This window comes from Mixophyes fleayi, chromosome 1 (genome assembly GCF_038048845.1).
Source record: "Mixophyes fleayi isolate aMixFle1 chromosome 1, aMixFle1.hap1, whole genome shotgun sequence".
NCBI classification, from domain to species: domain Eukaryota; kingdom Metazoa; phylum Chordata; class Amphibia; order Anura; family Limnodynastidae; genus Mixophyes; species Mixophyes fleayi.
In genome coordinates, this window is record NC_134402.1 from 116082491 (window position 1) to 116093385 (window position 10895).

Below are 10895 nucleotides of genomic sequence, written 5' to 3' on the forward strand. Positions count from 1 at the left end.
AAGTGGCTGCTAAAGATGAAGACATGATTAACCTGCCTCTAATAGCTGAATTATTAATTTCTCTGGTAATCATTACACATTGTTTTTAGATCACACTTATCTTTATGAGTTAGATACCTAAGGGTTCATGTACATTCATGGCCAAAAGATTTGTGAATGACACAAATATTATTTTTCACAAAGTCTGCTGCCTCAGTTTTTACGATGGCAATTTGCATATAATCCAGAATGTCATGAAGAGTGATCACATGAATTGCAATTAATTTCAAAGTCCCTCTTTGCCATGACAATGAACTTTATCCCAAAAAGAGCATGTCCACTGCATTTCAGCCCTGCAACAAAAGGACCAACTGACATCAGGTCACAGTGAGGTGAAGACTTTTGGAAGATGACTTGGTGTCAAAAAGTTCAGCAAAGAAGCCACTTCTCTCCAGGAAAAACATCAGGGGCAGACTGATATTCTGCTAAAGGTACAGGGATTGGACTTTTGAGGACTGGTGTAAATTCATTTTCTCTGATGAATCCCCTTTCAGATTGTTTGGGGCATCTGGAAAAACGCTTGTCCGGAGAAGGAAAGGTGAGCACTACCATCAGTCCTGTGTCATGCCAACAGAAAATTAAAAAAATAAAAGCATCCTAAAACCAATTATGTGTTGGGTTGCTTCTCAGTCAAGGTCGTGGGCTCACTCACAATTTTGCCATGGATAAAGAATGGTACCAAACATCCTCCAAGAGCAACTGCTCCCAACCATCCAAGAACAAATTGGTGATGAACAATTCATTTTCCAGCATGATGGAGCACCTTTCCATAAGGCAAAAGTGATATAACTAAGTGGCTCGTGGATCAAAACATTGCAATTTTGGGTCCATGGCCAGGAAACTCCCCAGACCTTAATTCCATTGAGAACTTGTGGTCAATCCTCAGGCGGGCGGACAAACAAAAACCTACAAATTCTGACAAACTCCAAGGATTGATTAAGCAAGAATGGATGGCTATCAGTCAGTATGTGGCCCAGAAGTTGATTGACAGCATGCCAGGGCGAATTGCAGAGGTCTTCAACAAAAAGGGCCAACACTGCAAATATTGATTCTTTGCATAAACTTAATGTAAGTTTAAAAAAAAGATTTTGACACTTATGAAATACTTGTACTTTTACTTCAGTATACCATAACAACATTTGACAAAAAGGTCTAAAAACACTGAAGCAGCAAACTTTGTGAATAACAATACTTGTGTCATTCTCAAAAGTTTTGGCCATGACTTTACAGTTGGACACATGCACTAGGAATAAAATCAGGAAAAAGACACACTTAAAAAACATGTACATGCATATGTACCTGAATGGTACAACACTAGCATATGCATCAGGTCTATGACAAGCATGCATGAGATGTACTTAAGCCTAACTCATCCTATAATATAAATTAAAGATGTTTTAGAATGTAGAGCTACATTCTTCAATAAATACTGTTCATATAACAGACACAATTCCTTACATTGTACTGTTCAATAATAGAGTATTTGTACATGAACAGTGCATATTGTGTACTGTACAATCCTCATTAGAAAGAAACACCTTTCTACCTTGACTATTAGCACCTTATTGTCTATGTAATGTAAAGTACAGCTGTGTCCTGTGACTAAAAAACTATTATCTAACATTAATCACATTGTTTACTTTTAGAAATAATAATTTGTTTGCTTCATTAGATTCAAATAATCTAATATATGCAAAGAAACAAGCAGATTTAAACAACAATATAAACATATTATCATTTTTTTAAATGAACAATAACAATAAATATTATTATTATAAAAATAGTACCAATGTATGCTGACCTTTGTACTTTAAGTAATCCTTACATATCTAAAGCAGAGTATATGATGTATATTATTAATACTTTAAAATATGATATAATAATATATAGATTAGGTTGTAGTCGTTAAAATCGTGGACTCCATCACCAATTTTGAGGATGTCTTTTGGAAAAATCTTTATAATATTTTTGTTTAAAAACATAAATGAATATAACATACAAAAAGCATTAAGTGGCTATGTGTACAAAAATCAACAACAATTGTTAACCTGTTTTTATGCAATAAAAATAAATAATGCAGCATATTTAAAATAAATACAAACTCACCAATGTTCATCTTTCTGTTTCCTGATACAGATTTGGCTGCAACTGTGCTTCAAATTGAAGGCACAACAGATACAGGATACCAGGATTAACTGAGAAGGATATAGTGCTGGATACCAGGATCTTATGCATAGGAATGGATACAGTATACCAGGATACCAGGACTAGCTGAGAAGCATATATCGCTGAATACCCAGATCTGCTGAATTGGAATGGATGCAAAATACCCGGATTTACATGGAATACACAGGAGCCAAAAAGTCTAGCAGCTTAGCAAGCTAACAGGACATGAAGATATGACACCATATTGCAGGAACAGGTGCCTTAAATAGTCTAGATGATGAGTGAGAGTGTCAGAGTTGCAGGAGGGGAGCCTGATGGAGGAGGCCAGGCCTGAGCACCGTACCCCACTAAGTCAGCCAGAGGGTCTGGTGCTTTACAGTATCCCTACAAAGGGTTTGTTAGGAAATTTAGTATGAAATTTCTTCAAAAGAGCTGGAGCATGAATATCAGAGAAACCAACCCAAGAGCATTCTTCAGGGTCAAAGCCCTTATAATTCACGAAGTACTTAATCTTTCCTTGGGAATGACTGGAATTAAGGATCTGTTTGACTTCAAATTCATTCCCTTGGTTAGTGGTGATTACAGATGGAGGAAAAGACGATGAAGAAAAATAATTGATATTGAGTGGCTTCAGTAAAGAGATCTGGAAGGTATTGGTGTTTTGAAGCAAAGGTGGTAACTTCAACTTGAATGCCACTGGGTTTATTACTTGAATAATTTTGAAAGGTCCAATGTACTTGGGTACAAGCTTCTTACATGGAACTTTTAAACATATGTTTCTAATTGAAAGGCAGACTTTGTTTCCCTTTTTGGTGCTAGAATATCACATTATTTCTTGTAAAAAAACTTGTAGTGTCTGGAGCAATTCTTGAGATTTTTAAGTAAATTAAACCAAACAGTAGAGTCCTGATGCAAAGAGTTGACTGAAGGGACTTCTCTTTGAGGTACGGAAGGCCATGGTAGGCAACGGAAATTTTGAGATGGATGTTCAGACATTTGCAAATAGGATCTCTGTAAATTAAAAATAAATTGAAGTCCACAATATGAAACAATATACTGGGGACATCCGTGTAGATGGAAAATTTCTTTGACAAAGATTTAAACCAGGGTTGAGGCAGAAGATAAATCAGTTAAAGAGATAAAATGGGCCATTTTAGAGAAACGAAACATAGCTACCCAGACTGTCTTACATTCTTTTTCCTTGGAGGTAGATCAGTGATGAAGTCCATGCAATGTGAACCCATGGTCTCACAGGCAGAAATGAATTCTCTTACCAGATGAAGAGTTGTCCACCAATAATTCCAGATTCAGCATGCTCTGAGAAATGGGACGAATGTTCCCATTGTAGTAGTTTTTTCTGAAATTTGGGAGAAATAAAGTTTTTGCCGGGAGGAAGAGTTAACGGGAGATTAACACTGGCAGAAAGAAGGATTTTGGGATCCAGAATAGGACAATTTGCTGGTTTTTCAAGATTCTGTCCATAGTTCAATGCTTTAGACTCAGAAAGAACATCAGCTTTCTTGTTCCTGTCCCCCAATCTAAAGGTAATAAGAACAGTTGACCACATTGAGCAGATTGGAGATACGGCAGATTTTTATGACAGGCAAAGATAGTTACAGGAAACTGGAATCTTCAAGAAGATGTCTTCATTCAATGAGGGAGAGCTGATAAACACGTCCACCTGGAGGAGTTTTCCCAGGCAGAAGATCAATGGGGCCCATGATGAGGTGGTAAAGTCTCGGATTGTTTGTTGAAAGCGTCCTTGAAACTTGAATATTGTGTTGGAAGAGAAGGATTGACAACTGAAGACAGGGTAAGTAACACTTGTAGAGTAGTGACTTTATGTTGGAAGAAAGACATACAGACAGGACCCACATCAATAACTGGGAAGAAGAGCAATTCAGATTAGGAGTGTGCAGTTGAAGTCAGGAGTGGCCCAAGATAACAGGACTGGTGGTGTCATGTAAAACAACAAAATATATCTGTTCTAGCTGTAAAACTCCAATTTGAAGAGTTAAAGGAAAAGTGCAATGACAAATAGTACAACTGGAAATATATCTGCCATCATGGCAGTAAGAACCACAGGGAACTCCAGAAGAGAGGTTGGAAAGGACCAATAGTTTACAAGACTGGAGGAGAGGAAATTAGCTGCTGCGCCAGAATCAATAAAAGTTGAAGTGGCCTACAAAACAGAAGGACAACGGAGGGTAAATAAGATGTAACAAATGTTTGGACTGTGAGAAGTAGGAGGTTCCTTAGAGGAATCTATCCTGACCTCTCCCAAACAGGTTATGACCTGGCATTTCCCAAACACTTTGGGCAAGCCGCAAGGAGATGAACAGAGTAGGTACAATAAAGACATATAATTCTTAAATCTTCTCTCCCTTTCCTCAGAAGAGAGTCAGGAATGACCAAGCTGCATAGTCTCTTCATGGTTAACTGGAAATATGGTGCTAGCCTAATACCTTGTCAGCTAATTGGTTCTTTCTCTAGGAATTACTTGCGAAACACCAATGTCCACCTGATTAGACAGAAAGATAAAGTTGTTGAGGGAGTAAGGAAGCTCTCGCAAGGCTAATTCATCCTTCATGCGATCTGAAAACCATTGCCAAAATGCTGCCATTATTAATCAACTGCAGTGCAAAAGAAAGAGTGCAGAACTGACCCACAGAGCACAATCCCTGATGAAGTTGCAGGATACTGGAGGTGACAAAGAGGGGAAGGGCAGGTTTGTCAAATATTCAGAAGTAATGAAAGAGGCACAGTCTTGGAGTAATGGGTCGTTTTGATACAAACAAATAAAATGTCACTTCAGTCAAACAGGCGCTCAGAAACGCAGCTTGTAGCTAAATAAATAAGGACACGCCCTAAAAGTAAATAACATCACAAAAAAAAGGGATAAACTGACAGGCGCCAATCAATACTCAAGAAGACATTAGATCTTCAATACATTATAGCAAGAATGTACACATAAAAGTCAGTAAGATGAAGTCTTATGGAAGATATGGATATGCAATAAAGCTCCTTTAATAAAAATGCTCCTTATATCATTCGTATCAGTCAATATGTCTACAGACACAATAAATGAACCTGAAACTCTCTGTGTAAATCTCCGTTATCACATCGCGAGGATATAGCAGTTTCGTGGTGACCTCTCATAGGTCTGTAAGACGCTGCTCCGATCGTATGAGATCACATTCACAAAAGAATGGCAAAAAATTCAAATGGGTCTTCTCACGGATCTATCAATTTATTCTCAAATCGAGTCAAGTAGTGCCAGAATCGATCAACAATCACCCCTCCTTCAAAATCCCTGAGGTCTCTTCTTGAAGACAAGCTAGCCATAATCATAGGAAACTAGACAGGAAAATCATTGAATAATTAGCCTCATCCATCACCTATTAGCTCATTGTATCACTAAATATAAAATTAATGAGTCTATAAGATTTCACTTCAATTGATTGACTAGCAAACCAATGAAATGCATTACAAATTTTTGAAGCCAGAGAAGGTAGATAGGTTCAAGCAACCAGAGTTTGAGACAAATGATGTCATAGGGTCCAACACATACAGACCATCATATTGAATTAGGTAATGTATTCGCATAACACTCTCAGTAGGCAGAACCAATATGACATATTGTAGCACTTTCACTCTACAAATAATGTACCACGTCGAGTGTAAATCTTAGTCTATCTAATGACTTAGTCATTCAACTGGAAATTTTAAATTAAACATCTATTAACAAATAGATGCAGATTAAAAATTGGGAAATGATATAAAAATAAATCGTCGGCATAATGTATTAACCAATATCATGTACAATAGTTTTTGATTAACTGTACTTTAGCCAAATTTTATCCAAACCCAGGGTTAAGGTTGATAAATAACTTCTATAATTACAGAAAGAGTATAATGAATTTTATTCCCTGTAATGAAATCAGGAGGTCAGAGGGTAATTGCAAAAGAGCTCAGTGCATTAATATTTCCCACTATGATGACTTGATATTGTTTGATATACTGTAAGTAAAACCTTAGATGATTTTAGTAAGGTTTTAGGTAATTCCCACAAAATGTGTGAATAAGTGTTTAAGTGTAAATGCCAATGGCATATGGGATGCATTTTCAATATCAACTAAAGAAACCCCATTGAGACATAAAAATTAAGTCTTATTAATTAAGGGTAGATTCACATTAGTGCTCTGAATTGTCAAATTCCTCCCTAATTATTTAACCGACATATGGAGCTATTATAATGTGATCATTTTGCATTTATCAAAAGCCAAGTACCCTGTAACAGCAACTCTTTGCAATGTGAATTTAAAAAAGAGATAATCATTTTAGCTTGAATGAAATTAGCCGGTACAGTTATGTGCTTAAATGATTTATTACTTTCTTTGTAAAATGTGCATTCTTTCTTCTGTACATTGCTATTATTGTGGAAACTATGGTGCCCTATTATTAACAAGTGGTATATACTATTATTACACATCGCTGTTAACTGCCTTTGTGATTTTTCTTACATATTTCCAGGCTTTCTTTTACATAATTTAAACATTAAGGAAAATTCACTAGTTATAAATTGCAACTGTTTAAAAATGTTTCTAGAAGTCTACTGACTTATTACACCTCAGCTGGTAAGGCCAATTTATACATTTTGCCTGAATCAATAAAAGATTATAAGCTCTGATTGCATTGAAGCTGTCCCCAAACTAAATATTTTCTGATCGTAGACATTCTATGGAATTTAAAACTAGTGTCTGTATTTTTGTATTCTATAATATGCCTCTGTAGTTTTTTAAAATATATATTTAGCTTTGCAGCTACAAATCTGATGCAAACATGAAGTAACACACAATTGCTAGTAAAACTTTCATGTAGCATAGAGTTCATAACACAAATCTTCTTTTAAACACATGTACACTTGCAAACAATTCTAAACTGCAGACATGCATGGTTATAAAAATAGGGAAATTGCACTTTACCATGATTCTGTCCTGTTCTATTTCACCACAATTAGTGTTATCCTAAAAATATACTATGTTGATTCTTATGTTTTAAAGGAATATTGCATAAGGCAAATTTATATGAGATGTTGTGCACCTTTGTGGGCCAAAATAAATTGTATATTTTTTTTTAATTCTTTGTCCAATTAACTGGCACAAAGTCACACTATCATTCTCTGGTATTTCTGATATTTCCAAATGTAAAGGAGCATGCACCAAACAGTGAAATCAAACAACCAAAGAACCATCCTTTTGCTCCCACAGGGCCATCTGGAGGTCCGTTTTATAGACATAATCTAAATAATGACATTATTGCTGCTACATCACTGCACATAATACCCAGTAACTTCTGGGTTCACTCTTCTGATTTCATTGAGTGTAGGAAGTGATCAACAAGTATTATTATTATTATTATTACTATTATTATTATTATTGCTATTATTATTAATAATGTAGATCTGTAAGGAGCCACAGAACTCCACAGTGCTGCACAGTAGGTAAAACAGAATATACATAAAATAGGGAACTACAAGATAGATGCACTAAATGTAGATATTCAAACAAGGTGTATGGAGGAATCTACTCATTTAAGAGCTTAAATTCTAAGTGGGACAAATGAAACGAAAAGAGTGAGGGTGTCTCAGAGAGGATATTGGAACACTTGCAAGGGTTAATTAGTGTGCATAGTATCATCAGGGATAAGGTAAGCTCTAAAGAAGAGATTGGTTTCAATTCTAAATAATGATTGGGCATGGTAGAGAATTTTATAAGTGTGTAGCAGCACGCGGGAAGTCTTGAAGACGGGACTGAGTGGTAGTTACCAGAGGCAAGACAAGGTGCATGTCAGAGGGTGGGAAGGTCTAGGAGGGTGGGAAGGAGAGTATTTTGATATGAGATTTGAGATGCATTAAGGGGTGGTGTTGTTGAGGGTGAGCAATTTGAACTGAATTCTGAAGGACACAGGGAGCCAGTGTAGGGATTTGTAAAGTGGTGCAGCAGATGTCAAGCGATGAGAGAGGAAGATCTTGCATCAGCATTTAGGAGGATTGAAGTGGGAATACATGGGTGTCAGGAGTGCCAGATAGCAAGAGGTTGCAGTAGTCAAGACGGGAGATGATGAGAGAAGGGATAATATTTTGGGTAGCATGTTGGGTAAAAATTGGTGTATTCTGGCAGTGTTTTTAAACTGGAGTCGACAGGACTGGGAGAGACTCTGAATGTGAAGAATAAAGCAGAGGCCAGAGTCAAGTATGACACCAAGGCAGTGGGCTTGGGAGACTGAGAAAATGGTGGTGTTATTGACAGTGACGGAGATTTGAAGGTAGGTGGTGACTCTGGCAGGAGGTAAGATGACAAGTTCATTTTTGCACATGTTGAGCTTTAAGTACTGTTGGGAGATGTGGAGATAACAGAAAGACAGTTGGTTACAGAAGATAGTACAAAAGGGAGAGGTCTGAGGAAGAAATATAAAGAAATATATATTTGTCTGTCATCGGAGTAGAGGTGGCACTGAAGTCCCCAAGAGAAGAGATGTACAGTGAAAAAAGTAAATGGCCAAGAACAGATCCTTGAGAGTCTCCAACAGATAGTCAGCATGGATGGGAGGATGTGCCAAAGGTAGCAACACTAAAGGAATTCAACAGATAGGACCTGAACCAGGAAATAGCTGTGTCACAAAAGCCAATGTAATAAAAGGTGTGTAGAATAAGAGGGTGATCAACAGTGTCAAAAACAGCAGAGATGTCCAGGAGGAAGATTGTGACTAAATGACCCTTAGACTTTGCAGTAAGTAGGTCAATTGTTTTCTAAGTTAATAAACAATAGGTGATTTATCAGATTGCTGATTTAACATGATGTTGGCTACTTCCCCTGCAGTTTAAACACATGATAGTGATCCTGACACAATATCCTCTGTGAACATCTGAATCCTACAATGTCCTGATATACAGGATATGGTGGGAAGGCTCTATTTAGATTATAAATGGTCAATAGAAGACAAAGGGGTATATTTCCTAAACTGCGGGTTTGAAAAAGTAGAGAAGTTGCCAATAGCAACCAATCAGATTCTAGCTGTCATTTTGTATAATATTAAATAAATGATAAGCATCTGATTGGTTGCTATAGGCATATAGGTATGAAAAATGTAATGGTAATGTAAGTGAATAAAAATGTTATGGTTTTACAATGAAGTTAGTAGGAGAAGTTTTATTGACCAGCGATAGACGTTATCACTGGTATTGTGGCTTAGTAAACAAAGGAATCAGTTTACACAGTTTACACAGCACACTCTACCTCTTCAACACCTAATTTTAATGTTTGCTCTTATGTATTTACAAATTGAGAAAAAATTGTAGCTTAAGTGAAACAAAAGCAGGCAGCTAAAAAAAGAGTTAAATAGCATATAACAGGAAACCATGCTATAATTAATTTACAATGCACAAAATAGCAGTCTACCTCAATTTTAACTGGCTCACATAGGTTTGTAGAGCAATATGTTGTTCCTTGCTGTATATGACCATTTCCACTTCAAAAAAGAACTTTAATAATGCACCAGTTCAGAACTGATAGACGTATTGTAGAAGAAAAAAAAATATAAAGTTTATTTAATTCAAAGGGTAATAAAGGGGTAGGAGGTTGGACTTTGAAGTGATGTTTACACTTTTGCACAGTACATATCTGAACGATTTGCCTGCCTCTCTGTGCTTTAGAAGTGATTCCCTCTGGTGGTGATTGCCATCACTATAAACAAAGCAAATAAATAGAATTTTTAATATGATATCAAATATTCATTAATTTAGCCTTTAGACAAAATATGAAATGTAAACTGATCACTGGAAGGGTAGTTGATTTCTTCTGGAAGGAGAAAAAAAAGAAAAAGATAAAAGTAAGGCCAAAAAGGCTCTCAGGCGAATGGACTAAGCCAGAACTCACTCTGACATAACCCCAAATCTTGTCTTATACTAGATTTTCCTTATTCTAGATCTTTATTTGATCCAAAGGTACTTACAAGCCATCATTCTATGTACAATCAGTTGAAGCCTTCATTCTTAATCTCCATCAACTGTAATCAACAACATATTTTGATTGAAGCCTTGATGCTTCCTTGATGCTGAGTAATTGAAAAAGAAAACAATCTTCATATTTTCTTATTTAAGCCTTCCTTTAGTCCAAGAATGAAATAAAAAAAATGAAATAAAAATCCTCCCACCTTTTCATATGTGCCAGAATAGAGCAGACTTATGATATCAACAGGGTAATGGCTCTTCTCAGTTCTGATTGGTTTAAAAACAGATAACAAACTAAAAATGAAAAGGGTTTGAAGAAGAAAAATTCAATACAACAAGATCAATGTAATAATGAATGTGTTTTAAAACAAAAGGCACTGCAATATATTTGTGATTTTAATGATTAGTTATTATTTCTACAGTGGTGCTTTTCACCTCATGTTCAATACACAGGGAATCTAAAAATGTAGCAACATAACCACTTCTTGAGTGTTCCATTTTTCCCTAGCAAAATCCTCAACATACACCTGTGCTTGATAGCCTGGGCTGGTTTCCACAATAGCAGGAAGACTTACAAGCATGGGGTGAGTCTGTCATAGTTAAATGTAAGGCAGCGGAGTGCTGGTGTCTCTATGAAAAACAGCATGCTTCTCCCAAGGGCTACGAGCCCGCATTGAAT